This window comes from Phasianus colchicus, chromosome 5 (genome assembly GCF_987193195.1).
Source record: "Phasianus colchicus chromosome 5, bPhaCol1.hap1.1, whole genome shotgun sequence".
Lineage (NCBI taxonomy): Eukaryota > Metazoa > Chordata > Aves > Galliformes > Phasianidae > Phasianus > Phasianus colchicus.
Window position 1 is genome coordinate 12050661 of NC_143440.1, and position 23624 is coordinate 12074284.

The 23624-nt window shown below is 36.3% G+C and overlaps 2 long non-coding RNA genes across 6 annotated transcripts in view; one reads left to right on the forward strand and one right to left on the reverse strand.

Moving 5' to 3' along the window:
* The window catches only part of LOC149917743 (uncharacterized), a 310433-nt gene that overhangs the window by 279189 nt on the left and 7620 nt on the right, over nt 1–23624 (forward strand). For 2 of the 5 annotated variants that reach the window (XR_016466710.1, XR_016466711.1), the window contains exon 9: nt 15663–15754. This is a non-coding gene — a long non-coding RNA (uncharacterized LOC149917743). Of the gene's footprint in view, nt 1–15662; nt 16155–23624 lie in introns of those variants that run through there. The other 3 variants (XR_016466708.1, XR_016466709.1, XR_016466712.1) reach the window with 2 other exon arrangements.
* LOC149917745 (uncharacterized) lies at nt 2534–19880 on the reverse strand. Its single transcript, XR_016466714.1, has 5 exons — nt 19712–19880; nt 12094–12161; nt 7513–7572; nt 5161–5294; nt 2534–2637 (listed from the first exon to the last, which is right to left on the reverse strand). It is a non-coding gene; the product is annotated as an uncharacterized LOC149917745 (long non-coding RNA).

A 23624-nucleotide genomic window follows, 5' to 3' on the forward strand; every position in this document is an offset into this window, starting at 1 on the left:
TTTCTAAATGGGAATTTATGCAAAGTACAATTAAACATGTTTTTCTAACTAAATATACTCATCTGTATCTTGTGGCAGGGAAAAATAAATATGTAAAAATAAAAACAATCTGAGGCACAAAGTTAATTATGTTGTGCCAGTTTGACTCAGATTTCCTGATAGAGGGACATGCATTCTCTCCTCTTGTAATCCCAGACTCCTAGATCTGCTCATCAAGCTGAGTTCTTAGTCTTGTCTTCAACAGGAAATACTTCTCAAGTTTCTTATGTTCTGCTGGTCACAATTCTTGCAATTAGTAATGCACCAATTCAGGCAATTACATCTGTGAACACGCTGAGAAAAAATTGCCATGTATCCAGCAATTTCAAGACACAACTGAATGATGATTTCTATGTAGTTTGGGACATACTATGCTTTCCTGAAATTTTGAGTAAGGTGACCAGTCTACTTGAAGGCCCTTTTCATCCTCTTTTAAGGGCAGTTACTGTGTTTTCTTTCTCTAGTCCTGTGGGACTTTCCCAAGCCTTCATATATTGAAAATGATCACTTTTAGTTCAGTGATCACCTTAACTTGCTCTAAAAGTACTTTAAGGTGAATTTTTCTAGCAAACCTTGCCGCCTGAAGTGCGCCCAATTCATCTAAATACTTCAACTTACTCTTTTCCTATTACAGACACTACATGTATGCCTTTACTAAAATGAAAAATCTTAGTTTTCCAACTAATTTGTATGCCGCAGATTGAACAACAATGGGCAGAAAATTGTCTTGTTTTGATACCAATAAGTCATTTTGCAGCTCAGTCTTTTTCATCTGAAATTATGCTAAAGAGTTCTTTTGTCATCCACATTGCTTCGTTACATTTCTTTTTCTTCTCCACTGAGTCAGGTAACTACTCTGTCTTTAATATTTAATGTCTCAAGTGCTACTTTCTCTAAAATATTTCCATAAAATTTCTTCACAAGAGTCTATTAGCAGATTCCTGAACTGTCTACTTTTTTGTTTTTGTTGTTTCTGTTTGTTTTCATAAACCACATCTTTTATTCTCATCACCTTTTTTCCTGAACTCTTTAGGTTTACCATCACATCCACCTTAAGATTTTTTTACCTCAGTGGTTAGATTCTAGTATAAATTGTTGTTTCTCTGGAACCTTTCTACATCTTCTGAAACTTGTATATAGCATATGTCAAAATGACTTGCTTCTGCCCTCCTATTTTGCCACAGATATTTGGACAATTAAAGCAGATCTCGGTCCCTTCTTGTCATTTCTTTTATCATGGCTATCTCTGTTCAAATAAGTGGTATTAATCATCTTCTTCAGAGTAGACAGTCCAAGCTCATCATGAAATTTTGCCTGCTCTTATCCTGTTTTATCTTTATACGGAGATATATATCTGTTCCTTTTTAACTCCAGAACTACAGGAAAAGTGCAATTTTTGACATAAATTGAAATGCCTTCTGTTTTTCCTTGCTTCTCCTGTTTGTAACTGTACTATTCTAGATCAGTATTGTCACCTTTTTTTGTATTCACCAAAGTCTCTGACTCACCTGTTAAGTGTCAACTTCATTATTGTGTAAGACTTTGGTTTATTCCATATTACTTGGCTTTTGTGTATAAGCATATTAATTACTCCTTTTTGTCTCTTCATGACTCACATTTCACCCCAGATGTCACCATTCTCTTAGTGATTTGCCATCACTTTATTCCAGGACTTACTGAAAAATTCTTAACCGGCCTAATATGTCAGTGCTGTTGGAGGAACCGCCTGGATGTTTAGAGCAAGCAGTTTGCAGAACACTTGGCTGTTGTTGATAGTAAAGTCTTGGCATCATTATCTGTGCCTCAAGGCATTCATCTCTTTCCCTATTTATTCTGATATTTAATCACTGAATGAAGAAAAAAATTTATAAACAGAGATGAGTTTAATCTGTCCATGTTGGATGGTAGCTCAAACAGTAATGTGGCAAAAAAGCTTGGAGTGGAGAGGGGAATAACTTCTTAAGCAAGCACAATTAGAAAAGATTTGTGAATCAGCCTTCAAAACTGCTTCAGGAAGTACACCATTCTTATGTTCTTCCTGTGATGATAACTGAAGATTATTAAAAGATTATTTAATGTAGCATTCTGACGGAAAGCTGCTTTAACTCTTAAATGCTTCCATTTTTATTAGAGCCACTCTTATTCTAACAGTAGCATTTTTATGTTTGATTCCTGAGACAGTGATGTGGAGAGGATGTAGTATAGAAACAAACATGCAGTTTTTATATTTCAGTTTCTTTGTTTATTCTTTCATATTGTTGGCATTCACATCTTGGTGTGAGCAGACCTTGTACAACTGATGCTTTCTTTTATTGGGTTCTATTGTGCTGTCAAGTTTGATTTAAAACACAATCTCATAGAGACTTACAATTACAAAATTCTTATGGATTCACAAACATGCTAAAGAAGCACAGGTAACAAATTAGCTGAGAATCTCAATAATCTGCACTTACAGTAAATATCCTAATTTCAGGGAAGTTGGATTCCTTTAAAAGTCAACAGTTGTTTTGGAAGTACTTCATCAAATTTATGAAATGCTGCATCGCATTTATGGCACGTAGTGTTGTGATAAGTTGTCCAAAGTGCCTGTCAGCTTCCCTTACAAAAAGAAAAAAAGATAATTAAACATTACCTTACAAAATAACAAGACCCCTCAGAGGTTTATTTTTTTCTGTGCTTTTCTCCATAAGATTCAAACTATCTATAAACTTTCTGCTTCTTCAGTTTAATTCTTTTTTTATTTGCAGTCTAATTTAATAGCAATTGCTTTAATTTTCTACCTTGAAAAGTTATAAATAATGGCATTATTTAAAGTAAATAACTTTTAGGAGTCTTTTAAAAAGCATGCAGCTGTTCTAACATAAGGGATCCTAGTTTGCTCATTTTTAACACAAACCACAAAGAGGTCAAAGAATTCAGGTACATATATATTATTTTTTACTACCCATTAATGCAAATTCCACCAGTGTATTCATGTTATTTCTTTAGGCACCTTCAGAATGCCAGCAGGTAATTGAGTAATCTGAGCTAATGGTGCTCATGTCAGGTGCCTAAAGAAATACCCTGAGGATGACATTTGGAGCCAACTTAACATATACTCCTGGTTTCACAACTAAGAAGATGAATCTGTCAGAAATATAAACAGTAATAAGAGAGAAGTGCTAATAAAAGCTTTTTTTTTTTTTTTTTTTTTTTTCCACTAAGGATTTTGTTCATCATGCATCATCTTCCAAACTAATATCCTCTGGTTTGACCAAAAGATGGTTAATACGTACCACAGAATAGAATAAACAACAGGATGTCATTTCACAACATCTTGGAAAAATACGTATTGAGACCATTATTTTCCAGAATCAGAGCTAACTCCAGAGTAAAAAATAAAATTAAAAAAAGGGGTGGAAGGAGAGGGGGGAGAGAGAGAGAGAAGGGTTTTACTATTAGGTTCCACCATAAGATGTTAGCCAGGAGAAAAATAAAAGTGATATTTGTGGCAGTGCTGGCCAGGGAAATTTTTGATGTGTGAATTATTCTTCTTACAGCTATAGTTGCTAACGTGCGTGAGCGATGATACCCTCAACAATAACACTTTTTTTTATTATAGTTTGCAAAACCAAATAAAAAATACAGTAAAAATAAAACTATGGGAGATTTGTGCTCCAGGGTTGGAATGAAAGAGTTCACAGGCAGTTTTAGCATAAAATACTAACAATCTGATTTTTCAGAGGAGGGAATTGTAGGAAAGTGCTTTTCTAGAGCTTGTCCTATGCACTCACCAATTCTGGAACTGTAGTGGTACAGCCGCTCCTAACAATTGCTTTCTATGTGGTCTGCTGTTATACACCCTAAAATATGCTGTTTCTTATCATCTGAGAACAAATGAATCACATTCTACTTTAAGACATTGATTTGTTTGAGAGGGACTGCATCTCTCTGGCACTGGTAGTTGAGGCAGACCAATTTTAGTCTTTCGTATTGCTTGTTCACTCAAGAGTTTAAGGCACTTGGCTGTCAATATTTGGGTTTTTTTTCTCTCTATTTTGTTTTCTGCATGAAATTTCACAGAAATGTTTTATATGCTACACAACTGGAGCTGTGACCTTCTCATGCATCCCTGTGTGTTCAACCCATGTGAACTGACTTAGGAATCGCTGTTATCTGGGGAAAGCTCTGCACTGTTTTTTTAGGAAAACTTCCTTACTTCAGTGCATAAAGAAACAAGAGCTACCTCTTGGAGTTTGCCTAGTACCAGCCTCCTCTGCTGAACAAGAAACAGCACAGAATGTTTTATAATAGATGAAGTCTTTCAGATCTGACTTGTCAGTATCAAAGACCGCAGCACATTCAGCTCTTAAGTGACTCTAACTGCTGTTGGAGCACTCTGTGATGGTACTCCTTTGCCCTCTCTCTTGGCCATTCCTATACCCTTCTACTCCATATTTACATGCACCTGCCTCCGTATTAACACCTCGTTAAGGCACACACCTGCTGTGGTTTTACTTAAGCTCATTGCACTGCAGCTATTAACCCTGTATATTTCATTATGAGGCACTCAGCACAATAGCAGCACTGAGTAAGGTTCATTAATGAGTCATGCAGCCAAGAAAAATTGGTTTTGTATGGATGTCTCCTTTTCGTTCAATTTCTTCACATGCGCATACAACCCCCTTTTTTAATAATTGATTATGTATTAAACATGTTCCCCAGAAAAAAATACATGAACACACATGCATTAAATCCAGCTGAAATAGCACAGTTTTGAGACATAACATTAATGGACAGAAATGCAATACATATTTATAAATGTTAAGAAGGGAACAATGAAACCACAGCTCTAGGGTTTAGGAGATCTTAGTTTTATTCCAAGGTTTGTCAAACGTCTGCAGTTTAATCAGCAAGCTGTAACTCTGCCTCTGCTGCTTCTGAAAAGTAAGCGTATCTGTGGATGCACTTATCCTAGGACATGTACATACCTCACAAAAAAAAAAAAATATATATATATATATATATATATATATATATATAAATATAATTGTGCAAGGCAAAGTATAAGACTATACAGCATCAACTGTACAAAAAAAAAAAAAAAAAAAAAAAAAAAGAAAAGAAACAGCTCATTAATACCTGTAGTACAAGAAAACTGATGAGCACGCAGCCGGTATAATTCAGATGAAGTTCCAAATTTTGATGGCACTTTCTCCAGTAGTTTCACTGAATTTATTTCAAAATCCTCAATCACAGTGTATTAGAAAGAGAAACTGGTCAGAAAAAGATGGCAAATGATTGCTGCATAACTATTGAATCATGAAATACCACAGTTCTTTATTTGATCATAATCCCATGAATTTACCCCAAAGATAATCTAAGATATGGAAATTGATTTGGGTCAAAACATTGTCTTCCTGTGGGACAACTGCAAAAAACTATTGAATATGGTGTTTCAGTAAGACAGTAAGAGGTACCCTATGATATATCCACACACGCAATCCATGATTTGTTGCAAATTGTATGAAGTGGCCACAGATAAGTATTTCTTACCAAAAAGTTTTATGGAAGAGTAGTTTGCTGTGGAATTGATTTTTATCATTCTTTATCACAGGCTGTTGTTTTGCTTGGTCAAATCTCTCATAGTTATGACCAAAAGAAGCAAGAGATGTTCTTTCAAATTTTGTAGTGCTTATGTTGCTTAGTAATACGGTGCTGTTCATACGCATATGCAAAACTTCTGTTTCTATGTTACTGCAATTAGAATTGCAAAGCTTTCCTTGTTTTAGCAAGTTCAGATGAACCTTAATAAGATGCCTGGATTTAAAATGTGTCAGTTCAAGGAGTTTAGAATTCCTGCAACTATAATAAATTTAACATTTTCTGTTTAATGCATGTAATGCACATTTGTTCCCCCGTTTCTTGATAACTGGTTTCCCCTTGGTATCTTATTCTTTCATGGAAGTCTCTTTTTATTCCCGTTATTCACTTGATGGATGCCAATTTTGCTAGTGATCCTGGATGTTTCTGAAGAATGAAAAAAAAACAACCCTTTCTGTATAGAAAAAGTTACTGCATCGCTCCCCCCAGGTGCTTACTTTGAGTGGAGATGATAATCCTTGCAAATATTAGAAGTACTCACTTTAAGGTGATCCATGTGTAAACCAACCCATTAAATCTGGCTGTAGTTTACACATTTTTTCAGCAGGGAAGCCCACCAATGTGGTGTTTTTAATAGGCATTGAAAGCTATACTTTATTATTCACTGAGTAGAACTGACATTGGATTTGATTCGGTAAGGAACACTAACTGCATAAGCAGATGTCAACTGCTATTTGGTCTGGTGACCATGGACTAGATAAATATATGGAAAATCTCACAAGGAGCATAGAACTAAGGATAGGAATCATCTTTAAGTGGCAGAACGATGAGCTTACTAGCAAAGTATACTGGATCAGTACTTTTTGATATTCATCCAGAAGGAAAAATAGTAGAGGGTAGTATTCATCCCACAAAGGAGAAATAAAGCAGTAATACAGCACTCATGAACTATTTATTGATCTCATGATCTCTTTTTCATATATCATAATCATTGCTTACTGAGAGTCATCAAAGAATATTATCTAGGATACCACACACACCAGCAACCTAGATAGAATCTGCTGAATCAATAGGAAGAGCGTGTCAGGTACTGTGGTCTAAACATCCAGGCCCTTAGACAGGCCAGCAGGGGCAGACTCTTCTCTTGGTGGTAAATCTTGCAACTCATTAACTTCTAGTGGCAACGGTGTCTACACATGTTTTCTCCATTATGATTCTATATTCATATTAGTATGTAAACATCTGTCTCTCTACAGCCTCAAAGGCTGTGCCCCATTCTGCTAAGCCCATTATAAATATATACAGAATGACAAACTCTTCCCCAAAGAACTCCGTCTCTAGGGCTTGTGTCTAAATGCTGATCCTCTCTCTTGCTCGCCTGATGGCAGAAAGAAAGAAATCATACACTGGACAGAATTATTCCCTATGGAACATTTTTTTCTGTATGGTGGAAATTTCATTGTAACATGGGACCAAGAAAATGCGTGAATGAAATGCATGTTCCTTTTCTCTCCTTTGAGTATCAGAAACAGGGAAGGGAAGCTGCATGTCATACGCTAGCTGCTTCTTATTTGTCTTAGCTGCTGGAGGAGGCAGGCAATTAGAATGGAATTTCGGGTATAATTTCATGTTAGACCTAATCCAGTGTAGCTGCAGGCTCTTGCTGAGAGTGACAGCCCAGCTCTCCCCTCTCTCTCCATCTGCTCCAGCTGTAGAGTGCCTTTTCTCTTGCACTGGACTGAGTTGCACTGCCTCTTGACTGTAGACCAAATAAATCCAAACCATCAATCTTATGTAAAATGGGTATGGACTGGTGAAAGACAGTGGGGGGAGGCAGTGGTAATGAGAAAAAAAAAGTCACCAGAACGCTGCTTGTGTGTGTGAGCTTACCTGACAGTCTCATTGTCTCACTCCCATTCAATTGGTGCAACAGAAATTGAAGGCTGTTGGCTGGAAGCAAGCAGAACAGCAGGATGGTTTAGATTGAGTCCTCTCAGAAGTCACTTACAGCAACATCAGAGAAAGGAGGAAGTATAACATCAGCCTTTAATTTATGCTATTGGGAGGGCAGAGCAGGGTATGGCCTTCGCTGCCCTGACACTGCATTCACAAGACAGCAGGTAGTTTTAAGGGAGCATTAAAACACTTGTGGCCCCAACCCTCTGCAACAAGGAGAGAATGCAGTTGTTGAAAGTTGTAGTCTCTTATTTCAGTCTTGCTCACTCTCAGTCTGCAAGATCACGAGTCCCTTCAGCTTCCATTGAATTCAGCAGAAAGTAATGACATTCATAGAAATAGGAATTTAAAGCTTTAAATCCTGCTCATACTATAAAATACTCTACTTGTAACCAAATATACTTGACATTATTGGGAATTATGTAAATAAAACCAAAACCACCTGCCAGACAGTTTTTATACTGGGGAAACAGAGTCTCAATTTCCAATGGCATTTTAAAATTTATGTCATTTAATAAAATAATAAATGTATGTTTTCCAGTTTTGTCATTATGAGGCTTAAAGGCAGTTTCATGTGTGGCACCTACTTGCATTTAACTCCTGGATTTATTACGACGAACATCACTTTAAAACAACACATTCATATTTTCAAAGGAAAATGAATAGTTAATGGTTTCAGAATTATTATTCTTTTCCACACAATCTCATAAAAATTTCCCAATGAAAAAGCTAATAGACCAATGGCGAGACACTTACATATGCAAATATGTTTCAGTGAAAGAGTTAAAGTGCTTTATAATATAAATTTGCTTTCAGTGCCAATATAATTAGGTTGTAACAAGCAAACCCCTGCAACATAACACAGTGAAAATTTGAAAATTTGATTCTGCCTGGCAAACAACCAAGTCCCTGCGTGTGCACAAACCTGACATTAATAAGCTACAAGAGATTACATGATTTAGAAAAGAAGCACTTGGTGTTACAAAATCAAATAATAGATCTCTAGGCTATAATTAGGAGAATTGGGATTCAACAATGAAGTCATAATAATGTAATTTAGCTGTAAGTAACAGAGCCATGGAGTCACATTAGGAGGTGTGATCACATCTTTCAGCAAAGCTCGGCTGTGTAGACTTATTGCTGTTCAGTTTAGTCTAGTACACAGCAACCTGTTGGCACGGAGCTCAGGCTGACAGCCTCTTGTTCTCTAGGGGCAGTGTGGCAAAGTGCCACCCGTGCATTTTTATTTCAGTCTTGTGACTTTTAAGTCAAAACAATAAAATTATATATACTGAGCGCAGAGTTGCCTGTGAATATTTGGATAAATTACTGCACAGCGTGGGTTTAGAGGCCGTTTAACAACAAATATATGTATAAAAGGAGGGGGAAAAAAAAAAAAAGAAAAACAGCTGAAGCAGGGTTTTAGGTTTCTAGTAGGCTTCACGAACACGTTGTGTTCAGCTACATGTAGTATTCCGTTTCTGTTGTAAAGGGGCAAATATCTCCAGATCTGCACTATATGATAACTGTAGGTGTGAGCCTGCTTTCCACGAGTCTTTCATACTAATATGATGTGGCTGTTTGGCACATTGAGCTGTTAGCAAATGCCTGGTGCAGGATGCAGCTCAGCTGCACTGCAGCACGGCAGGGCCCTGCAGCCCCATGCACCACAGCAAGGAGCCTCAGGCAGGCAGCACGTGGCTGCTGACAGCACTTCAAACTCAACACTGCAATCTTTGTGAAAGTTGCCATTTGATTCAAGCCGTTCTAGAGTGATACATCATACTAACAGCCCTTCTCCTCTGCCTGTGTATCACCCAGCCACAGCTCTGTCTTTGGGCTGTTATTAATTTAAGCTTTTTTTTGCAAATTTTGGCCACAGTTGTTTCTTCATCATTCACTTGTCGTAAGTAATAAAACAGATATCCTGCATTCATTTGGTGAGTACCTCCTTTGGGAGCTGGTGCCTTAGTTACAAGTGAAACGCTACCTATTCCATTGTTCATTAGCTGATTCTTTTCCTGCATCCCTGCGCTCTTCATAGCTATCTAACAGTCCTGGGAGCTGACCCACAGAACCTTGTGTCCCTCCTTTTCCCTGCAGGCTTCCTAGAGGCCCAGCTCTCCGAGCCCCCAGCAGCCCTAAGCTGCCTTTTGTGTCCAGAGTCAAGATCTGATTTCCCCTCACAAAGCACACATGCAAAGACTTAGCTGGTCACCATGTTCTCATGTGCAAAAAATACTTTGGAGCTTCTGGGAAAGGATGAGGGGAATTGCTATGTTTCTTTTTCATTTTGCAGCCTAGTAGACAAATGGAAGAGATAGGCATCAACTCTGCATCTGGACTGCCTGAAAATTCAAATGAGTTCAGATAAAACTTTGAAATGGGTTCTTCCATTCTAGTTACAGCTTCACTAGGTTGAGTCTGGTGGTTCAACAGCATTCCCATCTTTGGGGGAAATGTGAAATCTTCTGCTTTCATTTACTCTTCAGTGCAAAATTAAATAAACTTAATGCATTCTTTAAGGCAAACAAAAAAGGTTTATTCCACCTGTTGCTTTTGTTAGGTCCATTTTGTTTTTATTTGCAGTTTCTCCCAATTACTGTTCATTTTATTAGTTTTTTATGGTTTTGCCCTTTTTATTTATATTTTTTTTTCTATTGTGATGACATTTTGATTTGTTTCAAACTGCCCTTTTTTTTTTTCATTTTCTTTCCAAGCATGGTGATTTATGGTCGTTTCTTCTATTTCTTTTATGCTTTAAATGATCTGTTTGTTTTATTTCCTTTATTTGCATAGCACTTACTTTTCATGACCTTTTTGTTGCTGCAGCTGCTGCTGCTTCTGGACTGCTGGTGTTTTCTCCTCCTTTGTAAGTGAGAAATGGAGAGAAAGCAAACCAAATCCCTATGAAGGCAAGCATCCAAACACAAAATCTTTTCTGCTATTTATTTATTTATATTAATCTGCAGTGTGACTGAAAGGTATTGGGATTTCTCAAAGTACAAACCAGAATATTTTCTTTCCTTTCACAGAAATGTGTTACAGCAACTCTTTGTATTCCTATCTAAAGATCATAGCTGAGCAGCCCTCTTTAGGGTGGTTTAATTCTTCAATAGCTCTTCTACAAGCAAAGACATTTATAATGGAGGTAAACACGAGGACGGTTGTGGAGGTATTTCTTGAGGCTCTCAGTCACTGATGATGCTGACAACTTTGAGTTTTTGCTGCTAGTGTGAAATTCTGAATGGATGTTTAAAAATTAATATTCTTAAACAAAGTAAAATTTCCTGTAGCAAAGGTTACAGAATATTTATACTTAATTATTGCTGTAAGAGTGTGTTCCCCAGCAGGGGTCTATGAGTCTGCCAACAGGCATATAGATATATGTGTATTTATACACATGCCCACATATGTATTTAGATAAAAATTACAGTATTTTTCATTTGCTTATCATTATCATATCTGCATTGTTACAGTTATCTAATGTGAGGGTATATACATTTAGTGTCCATGTCTATTACACATTCTTAGCTTAATGAAGAATGATGATACTAACACAAGATTAACTAGACACAATCTAGAGTTTATAATCTCTTTTTTTGGATTCAGTTTAAATTTGTTCTACAAAATCTTTTTAAAGCTCAATGATATATTTAAATTGGTTCCTCATTTTCTGGTGCTCTGTCACAAATTGGTCTTTTGCCAGAAAAACAGGATATCTATCCAATCACCATCTTTTATTTTCATGCTTGGTGGGTTGCAGTGATCTGTGGACTGAAGTCTGTATTAAGGCATGGTTTTGGGATACTTTCCCTTCTTAGAAAGTTTCTTATTTCTCCTTCCATCACTGATGTTTGCACCATTTTATTTGTGTATGTGTGCTAGATAAATGCATATATTTACTTATGCACACACGTGTGCACACCTATAATGAGCTGAAGCCAGAACAGCTTCTGTCTCAGCTTGTCTGCAAGTTATGCACATTCTAGGGAATGAAACTTGAATAATGTTCAAAGAGAAAGCGTGTGAGTTAGCCCAAGGGCAGAAGGCAGTCATGTGCAACAGGTTACATGATTTTACATAATTTTGGTGGAGGGGGTGGAAAAAAAAGAACTCCATGTCAATATTACAGGAAATATTTTAGAATACATTTAGAATACAAACAGAATGTTTGTCCTCATTGATTTGCGCACGTACTTCAGTACAGTGCTTTGTTTTTACCATGCCAGGATCTTTTTCCAACCTTCCCTTAAAATAATTCATCACAAAAGGAAAACAAAATGAGAACAGTTTTTGTAGCCATTGTTAGGTTTACTGCTTACTTCATTTTCAGGGTTGGCATAGGTAGGCTTGAGAAAGTGGTTTGGAGACAGGTTAGTGGAACAGCCTTGCTTTTTCTCATGTGGCCATATGGCAACCTAGAGTGCTGCTGCATCTTCAATCCCAGTCCCAGTTCAGGGCTAGGTATGTCCTTCAGATTCTGCGGTGGTTTTCTGAACCCTGAGCACTCACCAGTATGGTCCAAGCACAGCAAGATCTTCAACACTTGGTTCCACAGCTACTACTGCTCAGGAAATAGTCTACAGAGTCAAAAAATAGACAACAAATTGGAAGTGGGAAACACAATTTGGGTTGGAAACTCAGAAGCTCTTAATAAGATGTGATTCCTGCATTCTTTTTTCTGTAGAACTTCTGCTAAGAAAGTTAAGAAAAAAAATCAGCCTTGAAGGAACCAGGTAACTCGGTCCCATGCTGTCATATTTACAATTTACAGCATCACTGAAGAGTGAATAGATGATCTCTGCCTTCAGAATCCTCCATGTCTCTCCAAAGACCATGCCCCATTCTTACATTGTTTTTTTGTTTTTTTTTTTTACATTGTTTTGTTTTCCTGTTTCATTGCCTTAAAGGCAACACTGTTATTGAATACATGTCTAGCTTCTGGATGCCATTCTTTGTATCTGCTTGTTCTTCTTTATCAATATATTCATAGCAGAAAAGCTGTGTTCCTTTTGGCTAAGATCATCACTATTTTCTCTTACTGTCCACTTTCAATTTGTCATCTAATTATCTGGGTTGCTGATGACTCCTTATCTTTCAGAGTCAAAGTGATGTTATACAGTTAGTTCATTCTCATGAAATACTCATAGAAATATGAGTAAATACCAGGTGGGTCATTTCCTTCATTCATTTTGGCTGGGATATACACATGTTGATGGGACTGTCTGAAGCTTTATTCAGACTCTATAAGTTCCTGGTGTTGCAGCAATCCAAGAAGAGCAAGATGTCTTTTAAGAGTGTTAGTGTAATATGACAGAGATATCTCTGATAGTGGAACTGTTACTCCCTGGGCATCTTCCATTTTTGTCCTCTGCATACAGATACATCATTTCTCAGCAAGTCAACAGCCTATAGTTGTACAGCTTTTATATTTGCAGGAAACAAAAAAAAGTGTCTTAGGTGAACTGAACTAAGGAAAACAAAACAAAACAAAACAACTGAGTTAGGGAGCTTCTTCTATCCTGTCCCAGTATTATGATACCAGGGTGGAAAACAACTTTTTAACAAAGACCAGAGCAATTTCAGTTAGTCTCTTTAGAAAGTTAATTTGAGTAGCAGTGAGGTATCAATGTTTTTTACAATAGTATTTTATTAATTACCCACCATAGAATGGTCTCTCTTTCTCTCTAACAATCACTGTTTTTAAGTGTCTAGAAGTATACTTAGGCCTTTCACTATACAACATGGAGGCTATGGTTTAGACACAGCTCAGACAGTGATCCTCAGTTTCTCATCAGAGCCTGCCTAAAATGAGCTGAAAGATACTTTGATAGCACCAACATGGATCAGGCCTAATGATCTAATGGCTTACCTAAAGTTCTTTTCTGTCTCAGTCAGTTTGTGTACTTAACAAAAGATAAACACAGCTACTGATGTACAGTGATGCATTCCAAACTGAAGCTCCTGAATTGAGGGTTTCTATCTCCTGCAAAGCTCAGAATGCAATCACTGCTCTACTTCATTCTTCACCATAATAATTTCTTCAGTTTTCATATGTTTATATTTATATATTTATATTTATATTCATATATTTATATTTAACTGAACTACTATATTATTAGACAAAAGTAATTTTACATATAAATTATTTAAATTTCATCTATGATTAGCTCTACATATGAGCAACGTTTTCACAGGATAAGTCTTTTCTTTTTCAGAGAGCTGCATGCACTAAATAAATGAATAAAGACATGGCTGTATATTTCACCACTTATACTGGGAAGCATTCCTATCAGAAAACTTGGAAATCAAAACATTCCCCGTAGTCCCTCAGTATGCATTAAAAATAAAGACTGTAGTCATAACTTTTTTTTCAAAACATGAAATGCATTTTATGCAACAATGCCTCAGATGAGACACAAACTCAACAGAGCTTACAAATATTCGACATTAGCTCTTTTCAGAGCGTTGCTACAGCGCCTTATTGGTGATTGCAGATGCACTGGTATTTTGTAAACCCAGTCTTTAGATTAAAATTCATGAAAGATATCTCACTTGCATAAATAAATCAGGGATGCAAAAATAAAGTTTAAACATCCATACACTACCACTATCATTTTGCCAAAATGACACACAGCATGACTGCAGAATTTGCTGTAATACAGTAATTGAGAAGAAAATTTGCCTTGCTGTATTGCTGAGAAAGGTAAAGTATGTATCCATGGATTTAATAGCGTATTAACTATTCATTGATGTCACTTTTTAGCATTACTTCTGCACTCACAAATCCTATTAGAGACTTAGGCAATGTATCTCTCATTGTTAAAAAAGGGCTCTTGTCTCACAGCTAGCCAGCAAAGATATTAAAGCCTATTCCCGACGTAATAGCGAAGCCAGGCTAGGCTGTATGGGAAGATACAGCAAGTTGCTTGCTCTGATTTAAGCTTATATATGAAATTAATGACTGAAATCAGCATACCAAACATGGTGATCCTACAGTGTACACGTGGATTTAAGGATTGACATGCGCCCTACCTGGTTGTATATATTCAATCAATATTGAATTTTGTTGGAGGCAAGGAGAACTTACTGATTTCATCATTTTCAGTGAAAAACTGTCCAGTGTCTGTATTTGACTTTGTATTTGGAGGAGAATGGAGTGTACAAGAGAGAAAGGAGAAAAGAAAAAATGTGTTAACTGTAGTACTGCTGCATTTCCTTTAGAATGGCAAAATACTTTGTGCTTATCTGCAATCAGTTATATTGCACTCAATAACCCCACCTTAGGTCTTCATTACTGTAAACACCTCACACAGGTAAAAGTGAGATAATATTTATGAGTTATCATTACATAGCATGACCACTGAGATATATGCTTCTTTTTGGCCAACATGATCTCATACCCACCCTCATTTGCCAATGTACATATGTTCAAAGAGGATTAGCACTCAGCTATCTATATACAGGCAGAGCAGCACCATGTAGAGCTGTATGAAGAATTCACTACCAGTAGCTTCTGATTATTGATGCCTTTTTTATGCATTCATGAATTATCTACACACAGATTCAAATCTATTATTAGGCTGCAGATCTTTAAGACATACAGATCAGCAGTCAATAGAAATAGTAACTAATGTACAGCAGACTGACCAGTCTAATTGATGAACAATCAGGAATAATTCACCTTAAGGCCTAGCTGTGCTCCTTTCTTTCTTGGTGACAAATTCGCTTTGCAGCTTATCTTCATTAGTATCAAGACAGTAAGTACTGATAGTGAATAGTCACACAGGAAATAATTAAAATTTAAAAACAAAATCTCTGGGTTTATTAGTATTTTTATCATTAGCTTCAGAAGAGTGCTCAAATATTTCAGTATCTGCAAGCAATAACAAACTAGAAAAAGTGTTTTTTGCCTTTTCACATGAATAAATATTCATAAGCATATTCTTTATGATTCATGCAGGATATGATTCCACTAACTTGTTTTGTTGATAACCTCATAGGATTCAACAGGTCATCATCTCCTGGAGTTAAATTTTAATTCCTTCTTTATGATGGTTCTTTTCTGATTCCTTCTCCAGGAAGAAGAAGGAATTCCTTTGCTATGTTCAGCAAACCGGATGTGTGAGCTGTAAGTCTAATCTTTGCAAGTCTGCTTAGAACAACATTGAAAGTAGGTTGTTTTATTCCAGCGTTTCAGGGTGGGCATGAGGTACTGGGGATTTTTTGTTATGTTTCTTTTGCTGCTGCTTTTTCGTTAAGGACTTACCTGCAGTGATTAAGAAAGAAATAAACATAAAAACAAAACAAAACACAACAAAATCCTGCTGAAAGTCCAGAATTAAAAATAGAGCATAGTGGAGAAGAATACAAGCCTGTGCCATTCAAAACCAAGCTGCTAGGACTGCTCATTGTAGGCAGGCACCTGTTCATATACTTTTCTATCTGCTGACCATTTCATGATGGAAGTACTTGCTCTCTAGATCTGTGATATAACTAAGTTTTTGAGATTTTTCTTCTAACTGAACGTGCTGCACTGTTTCTGTAAATTTGCCGACTGGTGTTCAAGTCACTTTTATTTTCTGAAAAAATAATAATTAAAGAATTGAAAAATAATATGTGGAAAGGGTAAAGTTCTCACCTTTAGGTAGATTGAAATTTGACAGAATAGTAGGGTTACAATACAATGAAAACCCAGGTAAAATGCACTTTTAGTAGTTGTCACATGCTGACAGATTTGTCTGACTCCTGAAGCCTAAACTCCTACTTCTGACCATAGGCCTGCTACTGCACAGGAAAGGTGTGACCTTTTCCAGCTAATCACTCTAATCACTCTCAATGTGTTTCAAATGCAAAACCAAACTAGATGAGCTCTAGGAATTCCATAATGTATCAATTGAGCAGAAAGAAAGACTTCCAGCAGGAGACCAAAAGGATCCATTCAGTGATTCTAAATGTGTTTGTGTCTTTTAATTGAGCAAGAGATTTTGGTCACAGGCTTCAGAACAGTTTCAGATGTCATGATTTGGTTACTGCATTAGAGAGAGGAACCAAAGTCTTCCCTTATGTAATGTACAAAATAATTACAGATGTGTTGCTATTGAAACATCAGCAGTGATACTGGTTATTTTCTACTGAGATTTCTAAGTGGAATTGTGGTTGCTGATGATCTAGCAAAAGATATGTAAAAAGACACACCTTTTAGCTGCTTGAAATTAAGGCCAAATGCAAAGTGCAATTTAGGAAACAAAGGATTCAGAACTGGTTACTTGAAATAACTGAATCAGATATTTCATCTCATTCCAAAATATATATATCTATACACACATATATACACAAATGCCGAACATAACAGTGGCATAATTAAATACATGTACTAAATTAATAATTAGTAAAAATATAATAATACAGTTCCTGCCCCATAATAAGTCTTCTCCAAGCACCAGCTCCAGAGGCCATCTTACATATTTTTTATATACAAAGACTGCAATGATGATGGATTTCTATGCACAGTCCCATGAGCTGTCTGCCTACGAACTATATCACAGAAAGTGATAGTTGAGTATATTCAAAGCACCGAGAATAAAACGTTGCCCTCTTTTACAGCTAAGATATCCTAGAATCTGATTTTCTTTTAAAATGTGTTTCTCAAAAGAGGACTCCATAGGAGGAGGAAATAAAAAAATCAAACAAGACATCATCATTCTCCAAACTAAAATCCCTAAGTCTGAGAAGTGAACGAGTGAACAGATGTGATACGTGCAAAGAAAGCAGGGCATTTGTCTGGTATTAATGAACAGCATTCCCAATAACACTGATTTCTTCTGCAGAATACAGACATTGGGGCTTATACAGTAATGGAGGACTACCAAAATAATTGAAAACTAAAGACATACACCTTTCAGCCTGCCTTTCCTTCTGCCACTTATGTTATATTGCACGAATGAGATATTACTTTCATGTTTCCTTGAGATGTTGGTTCACTAGGGTAAAGTGAGCAGACTCAATTTCACTGAAAGTAATGTAGTGAGATTATCCAGAATTATTTCCAGTGGGCTGCATTTGTTGCATTCCTTCTGTTGTGAGAATATAAGTAAACAACTAAACACCTTTACTGAAAGCTGAGAATCTTCATAGTCATCACCTCTTCCTATTTCCTTGATTAGGCCAGCATTTTAGGTTTAGCTATGCTCAATTAACTCATCCAAGAATTGGTCCAGTCAGAAACAGTTGATTTAAAAGTGAGATAAACTGGGCATCTGTTTGGAAAAAAATGATTATCCAAAATATGCCTTTCATCATGAGAAAATGAACTGTGCTATCTCCATATTTAAAAACATATGCTTCTAAATAGATTAACTCAATTTGAAAGTCTAAGAAATAGAAAATAGTAATTACAACATTGAAATTGAAACAAGGAGATACTAAGTCAAAATTAAGTAACCAGTGCGTTAACATTTTAATGTACTGGAACTTAAACTTGATATTGGCACCTTCATCAAACCACTTGAATTAAAGCGATTAAAACTAGCAATAAAATCAACCACTGCAGCAGTGACTGGAATGTGTGGGGTGTCAATGTGTGTTTGCACTGGTGCTAACAAAAATACTGCTGTATTTAGTCTCTGATTTGTTTTAGAGGTCTAATCAGAGCAGACAATACTCTCAAGCTTGTTTCTATTACTAAAAATTGTTCTTTTCTGAGAAAATAGAATAGCATTAGAGACATAGATACTAATTAAGAGGTTGTGTTTATGGTATTGGAGAATGCATGGCAATAGATATCTTTTGCAGGTGATTAAGCTGAAAGTTGAGGCACTGGAAAACCTCAGAAGCTGTTTTACTGCAAGACAACACCAGTGCTACAGATATTATTTCTGTGATACTGGAATACGAATCAAGAAGATAACACTGAAAAAATAATAGTTTATTTTGGATTCCTTTTAATCTCTGTATTTGAAAATGTTTTAGTTGCTCCAAAAGTAACGCTTTCTATACATTTCCCTGAAAGCTACTACAGATACAATGAGCACGACACTACCTTATAGAGCAAACTCTCAGCTACCAGCAGTACCTACAGATTTTCACCAATGCCTGCCATGTTGTGCTTGTAAAAATCTCCACCAGTGGAGGTGACTGTCAGTCACTGTTGTGACTGCTGAGACACATCACCCACTGCCTCACTCTGCTTACATCCAGTATTTGGTCTCCATAAACATACAGCAAGAGTCAATGAACGTCAATAGGTGTTATTTTTTCCTAATAGAGGAATTCATCTTTGCTTCATCAGCACTTCTGTGTCAGACACCATTTTGCCAGACTGTCCCTCCCCTCTACTGTCATCTGTCACACAGCAACAACATGTAATGGAATATAGGTTTGACCTCTACAGCCAAAATCCACCTCTGGCACTGTGGGCCAACATAATAAAATAGGAAGCATTGTTTTTGAGCAGCCCTCCTTCTTTGTAGGTTGATGTGATATTAGCTAAATAATCTGCAGCTACCAGCACAACTAAAATTTGCATTCTTAAATGAGCCTCAGTCCAGCCTCAACTATATACACATATACTTTAAAAGCATAGGCATATATGAGTGCAGACTGTAAGTACGTTTCTATGTGTAGAACCTCAGTTACTGGTTTTTCCGAAGTTCAGCTTTGAAAATAAAGGAGGTTAAGGACTGACTACACAGTCCAAATGAGAACAATAATGGAAAGTCCTATTGTGCGTTTAACTATTTGTAGCACTTAAAAATACCTGTTGTCAGGTATAATAGGGCATTTTATATATTTCCTCAGGATGGTCAAATCACTATTTATATCATAAAATATCTCACCATATGATCATGTTTTAATATACCTATTAAAAATGGATAGGAGTTGACTGACTCACACACTATTCAGAATACCCATTTGCAAATAATAAAGGAAAATTTGCCGGTAATCTGCAGTAAAATATGAACAGTTCTGTTAATTCAAGTAGCACAGATGCAGCATGTGCCAATTTAGCAAATACATAAAGCCAAAAAGCTTCTAGAATCAATCTAATTTGTTCTGAAGTCACAGAAATGTTGGCATTAGATGCAGTATAGTAATAACGTACAGCTTAGAAAAGAAAATGAGAACTAACCAATCTATCTGGAAAGCAGACATGCAGAATGGTCCTTTATGCTCCTCATGCAATCCAGATTCAGAAGAGCTACAAGAAAAAAAAAATTAAAAAGAAAGGATGTAATAATAGACTTACAGTAAACCAAATAAAGTCATTTTAAAATGACTAAAGAGCAATAGCAAACGAAAAATGCCTTTGGGTGCACCATCTGTTTATCCATTCCATATTATACCTTTTCATCACAATTACCTAAAGTAGTATATTTGTATTTCTGTAATGTATGGAATTCATTACATAGTTTTGCAATGAAATTATCACACTGTGGCTGGGACATCTGCACCCTGTCATATATCATTCTATTCATTTCTAGTTAATTTAATCCTAATATCTGCCTACATGACAAGACAGATGTTCAGCTATACTGTATCTTCCATAGTTTTCTGCCTTGAAGAAACTTTAAGTCACTGAAAGAAATGTCATCTTTCAAACAGACATCTTACGGGTTTGGGAAGTATGCGTGTGCAGATGTGTTTGTATGTATGTGTTTGTGTTTATAAGCCATATTCCTTTTATAAGAAGAGTGTTTTATAAAACAAAAGTCTTTTACAGCATTTTTTAAGTTTAAACATTTTTCATTTCAGACATACGTTTTTTTTTCAAAGTGTCCTTTATTAATATTTTGCCATACTTAGTTATTTAATAACATTTGGAAACATAATTTATTTCTGTTGAATTAACTTCTAAATCTCTTGCCTTGAGCAGGACAGATCTTTTTCACCATTGCTAATTAGAAGTTATGGGCCAGTCTTCCTCTTTGCCTTCTCAATCTCAACTCTCAAAAATCAAATGATATTTAATCTTTATGGCTAATAATACTGTCAGACAGTGCCCATCAGAAGCATCTTACATTCTACGTGTTTTGCAGTTGTTTGACTTGAATTTGCATGAACTTCTGCCATTGGTCACTTAGTTATAGATGTAAAATAGATTTGTAGCACATCTATGTGGGAAAAGTATTGACCACATTGTGAAGTAGTTGCTTCTAACCACTCTTGCCACAGTGCTCTTCAAGTAGAGCTTTCAAGGCTGTCAAAGAGCTTTATTCTGCTTTCCCTGCACAGCACAGATTGCAGACAGAAGGACTTTAGACTTCGATACCTATTCGCCAATCAGCTCCCCATTCACCATTCCAATCTTAACATGGACACAGTAAATTCCTTCAGGCACCACAACAGTAGAGCATTACTTAGAATTGTACTTAGTTTTCCTCATTTTGATGTAACTGAAGTCATGTTTGTGACTGTACAGTTTAAGGATTTACAACTGTCAGGCAAATCCCTTTTCCAACTATACTTCCATAAAGAATACTGGCATTGAGCATCTTCATTTTCAAGCACGCATAGCTTCTGTGATCAACAAAATGTATTTTATTTGTTTGCCCTGCAAAACATAAACATCTCTTCAACCACTATCATAGTAAAATAGTGCTTTCAGCGTGGAAGCACAAGTGACATTTTTAGCATTTAACAGAAGACACAGTAGAGTCAAAGCCATTACACTGCTCAGTGCAATTCAACACACTATTCTGCTCCATGAGTTAGACTAGAACACCAGGTCTTTGACTGGTCAATACTACATTCTGACTGCTTAGACTGTTCCCCCAAATCTCTGTGTTCTCCCATTAATCTGTTAACTGGATAAGTAAGTATTTGTAGTGGAAATATTAAGTCATGGCCTGAATCAGTGATGGAGCACCTGGTGGGAAGGGAGGGCCAACCCAGGGGAGCTCAGGTGCATGCAGTGCACAGGAGTGACTGGAAGGGGTGGAGCCAGGATCCATCCCTTCCCAAACCTCATTTAAGGGTTGGCAGTGAAGGTAAAGGGTATCTCTCTGGAGACCTTTTGAAGGTCAGCAATTTTTCTTTGTTTGTTTCTATGTCTATGGTTGCTGTATTTGGGCTTGTTCTCATTTGTTATAGTCTATGATTGTGCTACTCTTCTACTATCACTGTACTTTCCCCTACACTATAGCATTACAGTATTGCAGCTATTTTTTGATGGCATTTCACTACCCAACAGGCTAAAAGTAGTGGTTGTGGTTACATCCCACACATTGGGTGGAATAGGTGTAAATGAACTTCACAGCTTAGTCAAAACAGTATTTGTTGTGTACTTACAGGGTTACTTCTGTATTAACTATTTTCCAACACCTCTGAAGAATATGAAGTTTAAATTCTCTGCCTGTGAGCTGCCAGATAAGCCTCAAGCAAATTATGTGCAGCTGTTGGATTGGATAACAGTAACAGATAACACAGTGGACCTCCAGATAATATACTTAAGTCGGTTCATATTTATTTTTAAGTGTCCAAAAATGACAAAAGACTTTCAAATTTTTTCTCTGATGTAGAGAGTGAAATAGTTCAGTTAGCTTATAAGCAGCTTGAGCAATAAAGGGACTCTGGGAAAAAGTTCTGAAATTGCTTCCAGTTTTTTTTTTTTTTAATAATTTTTATTTACTCGTGCTTTTGCGTTCTTGGGTTATGAAATTCCTATTTTAAAAAATTCCTTTTGAGTTTTAGCCAATTTAAACCAGGAACAGCCTGAACAGAGATATCAGGCCAGGAATCATCTAATGTTTGTTGCCATCTCTTTGTATTTTTTATTGAAATGTTAACATCCACGTGCTCTATAGATCAGTAGAAACTACTTCTGATTTTGAATCTCCCGGATTCAAAATCAAAATTTATTGCTTGCTACATATTTTGGTGCTGCTGTAATATCATTTCCAAAGCTTCATATAAAAAGAAAAAAATTAATCTTATGTACATTTACAGGCATATATATATATATATATATATATATGTATATATACACACATAAGCTGATAATGTGTTTCATACCTGTAACAATGCAAAGAACCAACACCTCTGCTGGACTGGTCATTAATTATCATTAGCGAGTAATACAGCATGTGACATTTGCCAACAGTTATTAGTTGTGTCTATTCCCACGTGCTTAGAAAAAGAAGAAATAACTGCGGTGTATTCCAGGAAATACGTGAAGTTCTGATTCTGTGGCAAAAGACCTTCAGCTTTTCAATAGTAACCACTACCAGTCAGGTGGCAATAATACAGCTTCAGTAACTGCTTTAGTGAAATGTTGCTGTCACCAGAAATCTCAGCAGCCAATGACAAGTATAGACAGCAGCCTTTTTCACACTAAAAAATAAAGTGTAGTAAAATGACTATCAGGAATTAAGCCAAATTCTAGAACAGGATTCTTAATACATCTGAGAGGTTTTGGATTTCTAACACGAACTTAAGGTTGGCAGTAGGCCTAGCTCCCTTGTGATATGAAACAGTAGCACAAGCCCTGGGACATTTTTGGTCTGTAGGATTATTTGTCTAGTTAAATATGTTTAGATAGGGTGTTTGGGTTTGTTGTTGTTGGTTTTTTTTTAATTATTTTATTATTTATTTTCCATAAGAAATAAAATATAAAAAAAAATAATCTAATCTAAAACTAGTAAAGGAATGAGAACTCCTATTTAAGGCTGGTTCTCAAGATTCCCAGAATGGATCCTCGGGGATAGTTGGTCTGTTTCCTGACAACATGTAACAAGGCTGTTCAATTAGAAACACATGTACTGGAATGAAAAGTGAAATATAACTGGAGTGAACGAAGAGATGGTCAAATCAAGACATCAAGTGGGATATTAAATTACTGAGACAGTGAATTTACAAAAAGGTTAGGCAAAATTGGTAACATTGAGGCGCCTGCAGAAAGACCTCAGAAAAATAAGCATTCAAGTTTCTTAGACTGGATGGCTTAATTTATAGATATGATCATAAATACTGAATAGAATTAATGATTTTTTTTTCTTCCACTATTTGAAGAATGTCTAAGTATTATATAAAGTATAGATCTTGCT